Raw genomic sequence first — 11,279 nt, forward strand, 5'->3', positions numbered from 1 at the left:
GGGTGAAGAGGGAAGGAAGGAAGGAAGGTGAAGGGGGTGAGGATGAAGAGGGGTGAGGAGGGAAGGAAGATGAAGGGGTGAGGAGGGAAGGAAGTGGGAGAGAAGGAAGGAGGATGGAGCGGGGTGAGGAGGGAAGGAAGGAAGGAAGATGAAGGAAGGAGGATGGAGCGGGGTGAGGAGGAAGGAAGGAAGGAAGATGAAGGGGTGAGGATGAAGAGGGGTGAGGAGGGAAGGAAGGAAGATGAAGGGGTGAGGAGGGAAGGAAGGAAGGAAGATGAAGGAAGGAGGATGGATGGGGGTGAGAGGGAAGGAAGAAGGGGGTGAAGGATGAAGAGGTGAGGAGAAGGAATGAAGAGGATGGAGGGAAGAAGGAAGGAAATGAAGGAAGAATGAGGGGGGTGAGGAGGGAAACGGAAGGATGAAGGGTGAGATGAAGAGGGTGAGAGGAAGAAGGAAGGAGGATGAGGAAGGAGGATGGAGGGGGGGTGAGGAGGGAAGGAAGATGAAGGGGGTGAGGATGAAGAGGGGTGAGGAGGAAGAAGGAAGGGAGAAGAAGGAAGGAAGGAAGATGAAGGGGGTGAGGATGAAGAGGGGTGAGGAGGGAAGGAAGGAAGGAGGATGGAGGGAAGGAAGATGAAGGAAGGAGGATGGAGCGGGGTGAGGAGGGAAGGAAGGAAGGAAGATGAAGGAAGGAGGATGGAGGGGGGTGAGGAGGGAAGGATGGAAGGAAGATGAAGGGGGTGAGGATGAAGAGGGGTGAGGAGGGAAGGAAGGAAGGAGGATGGAGGGAAGGAAGGAAGGAAGATGAAGGAAGGAGGATGGAGCGGGGTGAGGAGGGAAGGAAGGAAGGAAGATGAAGGGGGTGAGGATGAAGAGGGGTGAGGAGGGAAGGAAGGAAGGAGGATGAAGGAAGGAGGATGGAGGGGGGTGAGGAGGGAAGGAAGATGAAGGGGGTGAGGATGAAGAGGGGTGAGGAGGGAAGGAAGGAAGGAGGATGGAGGGAAGGAAGGAAGGAGGATGAAGGAAGGAGGATGGAGGGGGTGAGGAGGGAAGGAAGGAAGGAAGATGAAGGGGTGAGGAGGGAAGGAAGGAAGGAAGGTGAAGGAAGGAGGCTGGAGCGGGGTGAGGAAGGAAGGAAGGAAGATGAAGGAAGGAGGATGGAGCGGGGTGAAGAGGGAAGGAAGGAAGGAAAATGAAGAGGGGTGAGGATGAAGAGGGGTGAGGAGGGAAGGAAGGAAGGAAGATGAAGGAAGGAGGATGGAGGGGGTGAGGAGGGAAGGAAGGAAGGAAGATGAAGAGGGGTGAGGATGAAGAGGGGTGAGGAGGGAAGGAAGGAAGGAAGATGAAGGAAGGAGGATGGAGGGGGGTGAGGAGGGAAGGAAGGAAGGAAGATGAAGGGGGTGAGGATGAAGAGGGGTGAGGAGGGAAGGAAGGAAGGAAGGTGAAGGAAGGAGGATGGAGCGGGGTGAAGAGGGAAGGAGGATGAAGGAAGGAGGATGGAGCGGGGTGAGGAGCAAGGGGAAGGCAGGATGAGGAAGGCCGGGGAGCCTGAGAGCGGAGCAGAAAGGCCACCGCCCCGCCCCGCCTCCCCGCTTATCGGGGCGGGGCCGGGCCGGGCCGGAGGCGCCGGGAGGATGCTGCGGCGGCGGGCGCTGCCGGGCTGGGGGCTCGCGCTGCTGCTGGCGCTGGCGGGGCCGGGATGGGCGGCGCGGCCCGCGGAGCGGAGCCGGGCCTACGCCGTGCTGCGGAGACAGAACCTGGGTAAGGAGGGGCCGGGCCGGGCCGGGCCGCTCCCCGCCCCGGGCAGGGCTTGTCTGGCGGCTCCGCCCCGGGCGGGGGCCGGACTCCTGGGTCCCGTTCCCCGCCTGGCCGCGTGCCCCTGAGAAGCCCCCCGGGGCGGAGGGGCCTGCCCGGGCAGCCCCTCCCGGGAAGGGGCGGGAGGCGGCTGGGCTGGTCCCGGGCTCCGGGCAGGGAAGTCGCCTCTGGACCCGGGCCTGCCCACAGCCCCTTGCAGTCGCCAGGCCTCGCTCGGTCCTTGTGATCGCCCCGCTGAGCTGCCCGGGTGGGGCCCGGCGCCCCCCGAACTGCTCGCCAAGCCTTGGGGAGACCCATGGGCCCTTCCGCCGCCCTCCGGCCCCGCGGCATTTCCCTGCGGGGCAAGGGCCGACCCTGGCAAAATAGGAAGTTGCCAGTTCGGGGAATTACAGGCTTTGATTTTTTTTTTTCCTTTCAGAAAATTGGCTTTGTTTTGTTTAGTTTGTTTTTTATTATACATATAAAATAAAGTCAAAATCCAAACCAAACATTTTGCTTTGGACTAAAGTAATTTTTTTTCTGACTTTTCTTTAGTAGAGAATGTTGAACTTTGCAGGGTTGTGTCCTAACTGGGATGAAAACATATCTGAAAGTCTCAAAATAGTCCACAAAATATAACTTCTGTTCTCCAGGCAGCTGTAGCACAGACCCATCTTTCACAGTGAGGAAGGAAGGAGAGGCCATGCTGGTGGGTTTTTTCCCTCTTCCCTTGTGGCTGCTAGCGCCAGAGCGACCCTAGACAACCAAACGTGCTGCTGCTGATTTGATTGTTAAACCTCTTGAAATGATGTGAGCCTCAATGGAAGACATCAGAAGGTCCTCCAGAGCCAAGGCCTAGGTACGGCACAGGCACAGGCACCTGCAGGGCAAGCTCCCCTCACCCTTTGTTGCAATATGCCCCCAGTTCTGGAGAGACCAACTCCAGTGGGCGTCTTCTATGGCCTACTCCTTGACATCTCTGAGATGGCTGAAGTCAGGGGACTCATACGTTGATGGCCGGTTCTGTGACATGAGCAGCTGCAGTTGCTCAAGCTGTACTGAGAAGAGTCATACAATCTGTGATGGACAACTTCCCCTTGTTGACCTCACCTCAAAACCTGCAGACTCATCAGTCTGTGCACTGGGGGAATACAGTCTTAATGTTCTTGAAGCTGGGTGATGTAAATCACCCTTGAGTGACTTGATTCCTTCAAGTTCAAAGTTCTAATATTTACAAACTATGGCAGGAGTTCCTTAGTAGGTTTGTGAGCCGTTAGCAAGGGAAACACCATATTTTGACATTGTTGGAACAAAATGTTTTGAGTTTCCTTTTGAAATAACATTTTGTTTTGTATTGCTTTTATTTTGTATTAGATTTTATATTATAACACTGAAAAGTCAAAAGGAAAATTAAATGTTTCAACTGACCTGAATCTTTTATTATTATTATTATTATTATTATTATTTTCTTTTTCTGTAGAATTTTTTGAAATTTTCAGGTTTTGTACCTAACTGGAATGAAAACAAATTTCAAAATCCCCAAAGCCTCCATGAAATGGAATTTCCATTCTCCACACAGCTCTCCTTATCTCCAAGTGGGTGTGGGTAGCAAATGCAAACTGAGGAGCAGGTTGGATAAGTGAACCTGAGTCAGCCCTATGACAAGGCTGGTCTGGTTAGGAAGGGTCTGATGTATCCAAGGCTACCCCCTAGCCTTGGTCCTCCCCTACTACAGAAACAAAGAATGTGCCTACCTAGGGGAGTATGTAGCCTGCTGAGGGGAAGGTGGTGTGTGCATGCACCACAGAGCCTCACAGGGGAGGGATAGCTCAGTGGTTTGAGCATTGGCCTGCTAAACTTAGGGTTGTAAGTTCAATCCTTGAGGGGGCCATTTAGGGATCTGGGGCAAAAATCTGTCAGGGACAGTACTTGGTCCTGCTATGAAGGTAGGAGACTGGACTCAATGACCTTTCAGGGGCCCTTCCAGCTCTATGAGACAGGTATATCTCCTTTACTGGTTGCAGGCCCACTGTGGGTTGTGATCCTAAGAACCTCTTGGTGCCCACCAGCAAGGGGGTTACAAGAATATCTTGATTCTAGTATGTACATTCTGGTTCACCAAAGACTGTTGTAAGGTCTTAAATGAAAGCCAGGGTCACATTACTCATTAATGTCATTATTAGTTGTATGTGCAGATATTATGCCAAGAGTTATGCATGTACACTGAAAATGTGTTTAAAAACCTGTATCAGGGCAAAGTTGACAAATAGTTTTTCTGTTTTGACACAATGGCTGCACATCTATATACAAAATCAACAGGGAAGAAGCAGGACAAAGGAAAAACACACCTTTTTTTTTACCATCTCTGAGTACAGACGAACTGTGGGGATATAAGTAGAAGACAACAAGACCTTTATCCTGTAAATGGTCAGCATGTTTACATTCATGAAAACAAGATCTCTGCTTACCTTAATGGAAGATGTTGAAAAAGACTTTGGGTTAGATAGATCTTCTTTAGACAGTAGGTTAGCCTGTTAAGTTTAGTCTCTAGAAAGAGTGTTATGGTTTTGTTTTATATGTAACTCTTTTGTTTCCATTATTCTTACTCATGATCTCTTGAATCTTTGGTAAACTTACATTTCTAATGAAACTGAGGGTATCTCGGTGCTGTGATATTAAGTTATGATCTGATTTTGAAATGAATCAGTCAGGCTGGTGTGTACTCTGTTTCCATGGAGACAGCAGACCTGGTATTTCAGTGAGAGTTCAGTGGAGAAGGGTTTGGTCTACAGGGGAATGCTTCAAAGGGGTTTAGGGACTGGGGTGCACCTAGTGAAAGGTAAAGTAAGGGCTAGCATTGCCCAGAGGAGATTTTGTTCAGGTGGCTAACAGGCTGGTGGTGTCAGGGAGCTGACACTCAGCTAAAGGGAAACAGGTCTCTTCACAGGAGACAGGCAGGCAACAAGGAGACTCGCAGTCCTGGGTACCCCAAACACCATCACAGGGTTAGTAACTGAAATTCTTCTTTAGCTCAGTTAGATCTATGGGTTGCATTAGCAGTTGTCTGAGCCAATGTTTTTGGGTTCTATCCCTCATGCCCACCTGTGTCCGTATAGCCGAGACCCCTCCTATTCCACAGCCTTAAAATTCATCCCTTGTTGCAGAATTGGGCTCCAGAATCTTTGATTTCATTTAAAAAACAGTTTCTAGCCCTCATGGCTGTTGCAAAAATGACCTCAGAATGGTAAGCTGAGACAGTGCTGTTTTCCTGAGTTTGAAGATGGCCTGAAACTGTAACCTTGAGAACCGTGAGCTGCCCCATTCATCTAATTAGGTGAGGACTCTGGAACCTAAAGATATGTGGCATTTTGAAAACTGAAAATGTAGAGATAGTATAAAACTAGATTTAAATATAAAAATTACTCAAGCTGATGTCCTGATGGATTTTTTTCACTCCAGTTGCATTCAATAAAAAACTCCATTCTAAAAATGTATTGAAGTTGTCACAGAATTGAGGTCCAGTTTGCTGCAGACAGTGTGGGTGCTTGAGTAGCTGGTGACTGTCTGTATACATACAGCCATGGATGCATTAATCTAACAAGCGGTGTTTTATAGCTGCCCAGTTTATATGTTTGGCAGATCTGGTAGTCCTAGGTGGCCCTGATCTAGAAATGCAGTAGTTTTCACTCTCCTTGGGATGGTAGCAATGGCATCAGGGGTCACTGGAACTGGAAACTGATCTCTCCAAGTTTTGGGATCCCCTCAGGGCAGGGCCTGTTCATCCATACCAGTGAGTATCCAACATAAGCATCCCATCTTGTTGCTAGTTTAAACAGCAGTTAGATATGAGTAGAAAGTCTCATCTAGTTATCAGATTAATATCAGAGGTGAACAAGGGAACAAAACTATTGTGGAATAAAAAGGATGCCAGCCACTCAAGTTGTGTTCTGTTCTTATCTCTCTCTGGCTGTTGCGTACATGAGATGAAAGGGTTCTGAAAGCAGAAGCCTTTGTGTTGTATGTGCCAGTGAAGTAATTTTAAAGTTTCGTTTGAACGTTATCTCTAGGAAATACACTGTTGAGAAGGAGATGTTCTTCATGTGACAAATTGGCTAATAGCAACAATCAAATAGACTGTGAAAAAATGAGCATCTGAAAATGAGAGCAGCAGGTCGGGAGGAAAGATAATATGCTAGTAGTGAACAGGGTAAAATACAAGTTGGTTATAAATTTTCAGCTACAGTTGTTGGAGCCTGTAGGAGAACTAAGTGTATGTTACGTGCCCATAAAGCTTCACCTGTGAGGGAAGGAGGGGATGGATAGGATTTTCTCAGTTGGGATGACCCTATGGTATTATCCAATAATAAAATGTACTCCCTATTATATGGATTAAAAACTGGATAACTTATAGTTCTCTAAAAGTAATCATATATGGGGAACCAGCATTCTAGTGGTGATGTTTCTAGAGGGGCCTAGTAGGGATCAGTTCTTGGCCCAGTGATATTCAATATCTTTTCCGGTGATGTAGAGGAAAACACAACACGATTGTTGGTGAAGTTTGCAGATGACACAAATTGGTGGAGTAGTAAAAAAAAATAATAAAAAAATTGTAAGGGCAAGTCTGGTCTATAGAGCCATCTGGATTGCATGGGAAACTAGGCTCACCTGGGACGAAAAGAGGGACTGTGACTCTGAAAAGGACTGCAGGGTTGGGGATTGGGAGGAGGGTAGTCATGGTGGATAATCAGTTAAACGTGATCTTGCAGTGTGATGTGGTATCTGAGAGCAAATGCAATCCTTGGCTGTATGCGCAGGGGAATATTGAGTAGAAGTTGGTAGATGTTATTACAACTGTATTAGGCATTTGGAAGACTGTTACTGGGATAGTGGGTCCACTTTGGTGTCACCACTTGAAAAAGAATGTTCACAAATTGGAAATCCTTCACGAAAGGGCTGCAAGAATGATTCGAGGTCTGGAAGACTTGAATCACAGTGAGAGACTAAAGCTCAATCTGTTCAGCTGATCAAAGAGAAGATTCAGAGGCGCTATGAGTATCTACTGCAGAGATTTCTAGTAGTAAAGGCCTCTTCATTCTAGCAGACAAAGACACAAGATCCCATGGCTGGAAGCTGAAGCTAGACAAGTTCAGGCTAGACACAACGTGCAGATTATTTATTTAGTGTAATTAGCTATTGGAACAGTTTACCTAGGGTATGGGTGCATTTTATCACTTGAAGTCTTTAAATCAAGACTGGCCCTTTCTAAATGATAGACTGTAAATCAGCCATAAGTGATTGGGCTGGATGCAGGAATTGCTGTATAAAAATCTCCAGCTTGTTATGCAGGAGGTCAGACTAGATCATAATGGTCCCTTCTGGTCATAAATTCTATGAATTAATAAGTACTAAAATCCTGCCTGTGGCCACCCACTCTCAGTAATCACACGTTGTTATTCCAGATGAACTCAAACAAGCAGCAGTTTATTTTGCTTGATAACACTATCAAAAAATACAAGCAAGTGTTCCAAGGCAAGTGGGTGGTGGGGCACGTTCAGAGTGATTAATGGCCCATGTGTGTGCACCAGGCATACATTTCACAAACACCAGTGAGGGCAAATGTTCACATGCAGCTTTAAAAGGGTGAAAATCTGGCTAGAAATGCAAAGGCAAATTAGGGACGTGGTCCAACTCCCATTATAGACCAGGGAAAAACTGACTTCACTGAGAATTGGATGATATCTAGGGACTCCTGACAAATTCACAGCAGGACCTTTGATGTCACCAGTTTGGGACATGGTGCACTAAATCGGAAAATAAACATACACCCACGTAACCTTTACCCTCTTATATTTGCACCTATTCAACACATGCCATTTCTTTCCTCTTGCAGTGCTCATGGGGAGCATCTTTAGTATCCTGTTGATCACCATGATCCTGATGGCTGTATGCGTCTACAAGCCCATTCGACGACGGTAGCAGAGCGGGAAGAATCGGAACGGATTGGTCACCTTGCTTGTGGAAATTTTGCGATCAAATCCCTGGTGCTTGGAAATGACCTGTGCTGTGCAGCAACTGTAAATCCAGCCTGATTTGTAGTCTGAGTTCTGGCTTGTAAACCACTATGGTTGCTTAGTAAAGAGACTGTGAGAAGTATTTTTTTTTCTCTAACATGTAATGTAACCAGTTGTTTCCCTTGCAGAAGCATGCCTACAACTGCTTGGCTGCTCTCAAAGACACCATAGCTAGAATCTGAAAATCTCCTCCCAGATCTCTAGCAATTAGTAGCTCAACTGAGGTCTGTCTCTTCAAACATGGATGCCTAAAGTTAGACACTTAAATAAATGTGGCCTAAGTCTGGCAAATTTTATGTCAGTGACTAATTCTAAGCACTCATGTTTGAAAATGTTAGCTGTGAACTTCATTTAGTATTTGGCCTAACTCTCATAGGAAAGGCTAGGAATATGTGAAGTATTTTACTTTGGTATTGCCCATAGGAAGACACTATCACTTAGACTTGCTGTATTTCTGAATTCTGTTCTCAGTTCCTGGGTGGGAATATGACATGAGTAACCCTCATGATACTCCTTAAACACAGCCTCTAAGTGATCCTAACATGAAAACAATGTACTTTAGATAATGTAGTTCACGTGCCATTTTTGGCAGCAAGGCTGATTACAATTTCAGCTGTTTCGAATGTCAAAGTTCTCAATCTAGTCTGTCAAATATCCAGTGGACTATAGTGTGGTGGTATCAGAAACGAAGTTAAATGGAAAGCTTATAACTTTTGATTTGTTTTAAAAATCATAATTTTGCAAGCAGGCAAGTGCATTGGATTCTGATATATTGATTGGTTTTGCAGTCTTAAGGAATGCAACTCTCCTCTCAAGCATGAAGTCTATCAGGTTTCTAGAGCGAGTCTTATAAAAGTCAGTCAAAAGAGGAGGGCTCTAGTCATGAACTTGGCTTTGTAGGGCTGGCCTACGCACACATTTGAACTGAAATAAAAGTGTGAATTAAAACTGATTTCATTATTTTGGGGGCATGTTAGTTTGTTACTGACTTCAGCTGCTTTTATTCTGAAATAAGTGTCTACACTCAGACTTACCAAATAGCCATGTTGGTTTTTGGAATCTGGTCTAAGTTTTTTTGGTAGACCAGACCTCAGGGCTGAACAAATGTTCATGTCCTTAACTGTGTAATAGGTTTGGGCTCAGTAGATAAAATGACTAACAGTGTAAACTTCAGCCCCTTAGATATTTCCAAAAAAGTCAGTCAGGGTTGAGAGCCTGCTTTAATAAGATTGAGGGACTGTCACTTTCAAAACCTTGTGGAAGTGTTGTGTGTTTAAGTTATGTGCATTGTACGTGATAAGTGTTTACACTGGCAAATCCCACTTGCATTTAATGCTGCTATTTTATTTTGCACTGGTATAAGTGTTAGTTGGATTTTTCTCCTTTGTTATTTAACAAAGGACTGCTTTGGTGGTGGTAATTTATTTTAGAATATTTTAATTTCACATGAGGAACAACTCCCTGCATCTCTCTCCTATTGTTTTCAACTTTCTACTGTGGCTTATGTAAGTAACAACTGCTGGCTCCAGTTTATTTAAAGGGGTGATGTGACAGCTGGTGAAAGAAGTGATGACTCTTTGCTGCTTGTCTGTATTGTAATAAGATAATACCCTGGTGTTTGTACTCTGCAATTCCCAGCCTTTAAGTAAAATATGAGCTAAAGTGAGAGTAAACTGGTGGTAAGTTTTAGTTCTTGCAGCTCCTTTTTCTGTTTTGTAAATTGTATCAGCCGAGTCACCTGTCTACTCCCTCTGTCTTCATTTCACCTAAGATTACACTTCCATCTTCGCTAGCGTGGTAGTGAGGGAAAGTCCAGCTGCACTCAAGGTTATAGGCTTGTAGCTACAGGCCTATATCTGCTTGCTTGGAGTGATATTTTTGTTTACATTCCCCACTCCCAGCTACCTCCCTCGTTGTACAAATAAAAAGCTAACCCAACGAGTCTGTTGTGTGTGTACAGATATTCTGCACGTTATAAACTCTGCCACAGCTCTGTGGAAGGACTTGGCAAGCTGCCCTGCAGCCATTACTGACAGTCACCCTACAAGCAGTGACAACTCCAGGGTGAGTGAGGATTATCAGATCAGACCTTATGGGCTCATCTACATAGGGACACTCAAGAAGGTGAAAACTACATTAACTAAAGATGTGAAGTTACTGTGCGGAAGTTGAAATGTAGAAAGCTCTTATATGGATATTTAGAAGTAAAGGGGCTTTAGTTTGCTGTAACTTAAGCCACAGTGAACAAAGCCCATGTCGTTTCTAAACCACAGTCAGGTAAGCCCACCTACAGGTTTAATTCACTTTAACCTCATACTTTGTTAACTCAGTCACTTTCCGGAGTGTCCCCATTTAGATGAGCCTTAAGAGCTTTTTAGCTGTAACAAGCTACAACGTGGCCAAAATTCTCAAAGATGTCCACTATTTGGGGTGGCATGTTGAGTGGGCTTGGGACAGCCAGGGGGTGAGTTTCAGAGGTAAGGACCTACAACCCGTTGTGACTGCATTTGGAGTACTCAGCACTGGTGAAAGTCAGGTTCTCGATGGCTCCAGTGAGGCACCCTACATTAGAAAACCAGTGAATTCTTTTCCAGGAGAAGTTGGAGAATATTCATCTGCAGCACTGCATGACTGTCTATTCCCCCCTCCCCCCAACCTAGGAACTGTTCAGACAACTGACACAAACTCCGGGTATGTTTACACTACACTACACTATCCCATAGTTCCCTCAGTCTCTGCCCCCCCTTGGAATTCTGGGTTGCGCTCCCAATGCCTGATGGGCCAAAAACATTGTTGTGGATGGTTCTGGGTACATGTAGTCAAGCCCCCCCACCCCCAATGAAAGCAACAGCAAAAAATTGTTTTTTGTCTTTTTTCCTGGGTTACCCATGCAGATGACATACCAGGGCAAGCGTGGAGCCCGCTCAGCTCACTGTCACCGTACATCTGGGTGCTGCTGATAGATGCAGTGCTACACGGCAGCAGCTCCTTGCCTTTACAAGTTGGCAAAGACGGTTACCAGTCGTACTGTACAGTCTGCTGCTGTCTCCTGCTAGGCCTCAGTGAGGTTGATCGGGAGCGCCTGGGCAGATTTGGGTGCTCCTCGCTGGCTTCAGGGAGGGCGGTCAAGGGCACCCTAGACAAAAATGGGAATGACTCTCCAGGCTTTGGGAGTACATCCAGGAGAGCATCACTGAGATGTCCCTGGAGGATTTCCGCTCCATTCCTATACATGTTAACAGACTTCTCCAGTAGCTATACTGGCCGCGAATGCATCCCAAATCTTCAGGGCAAATTAATCATTCAACATGCTTGCTTTTAAACCATGTACAATATTTACAAAGCTACATTCACCAGAGGTGCCTTCACTGCTTTCAAGGTCTGTGAGCCTACCTTGGGTTGGTTGGGCGGGTA

General features: G+C 46.2%; 1 long non-coding RNA gene across 1 annotated transcript; it reads left to right on the forward strand.

Annotated features, from left to right (window-relative positions):
• The first annotated feature begins 1,688 nt into the window (after window positions 1-1,688).
• On the forward strand, window positions 1,689-9,236 carry LOC115661178. Its single transcript, XR_004003028.1, has 2 exons — window positions 1,689-1,761; window positions 7,685-9,236. It is a non-coding gene; the product is annotated as an uncharacterized LOC115661178 (long non-coding RNA).
• Window positions 9,237-11,279: the final 2,043 nt, after the last annotated feature.

This window comes from Gopherus evgoodei, chromosome 13 (assembly GCF_007399415.2).
Source record: "Gopherus evgoodei ecotype Sinaloan lineage chromosome 13, rGopEvg1_v1.p, whole genome shotgun sequence".
NCBI lineage: Eukaryota > Metazoa > Chordata > Testudines > Testudinidae > Gopherus > Gopherus evgoodei.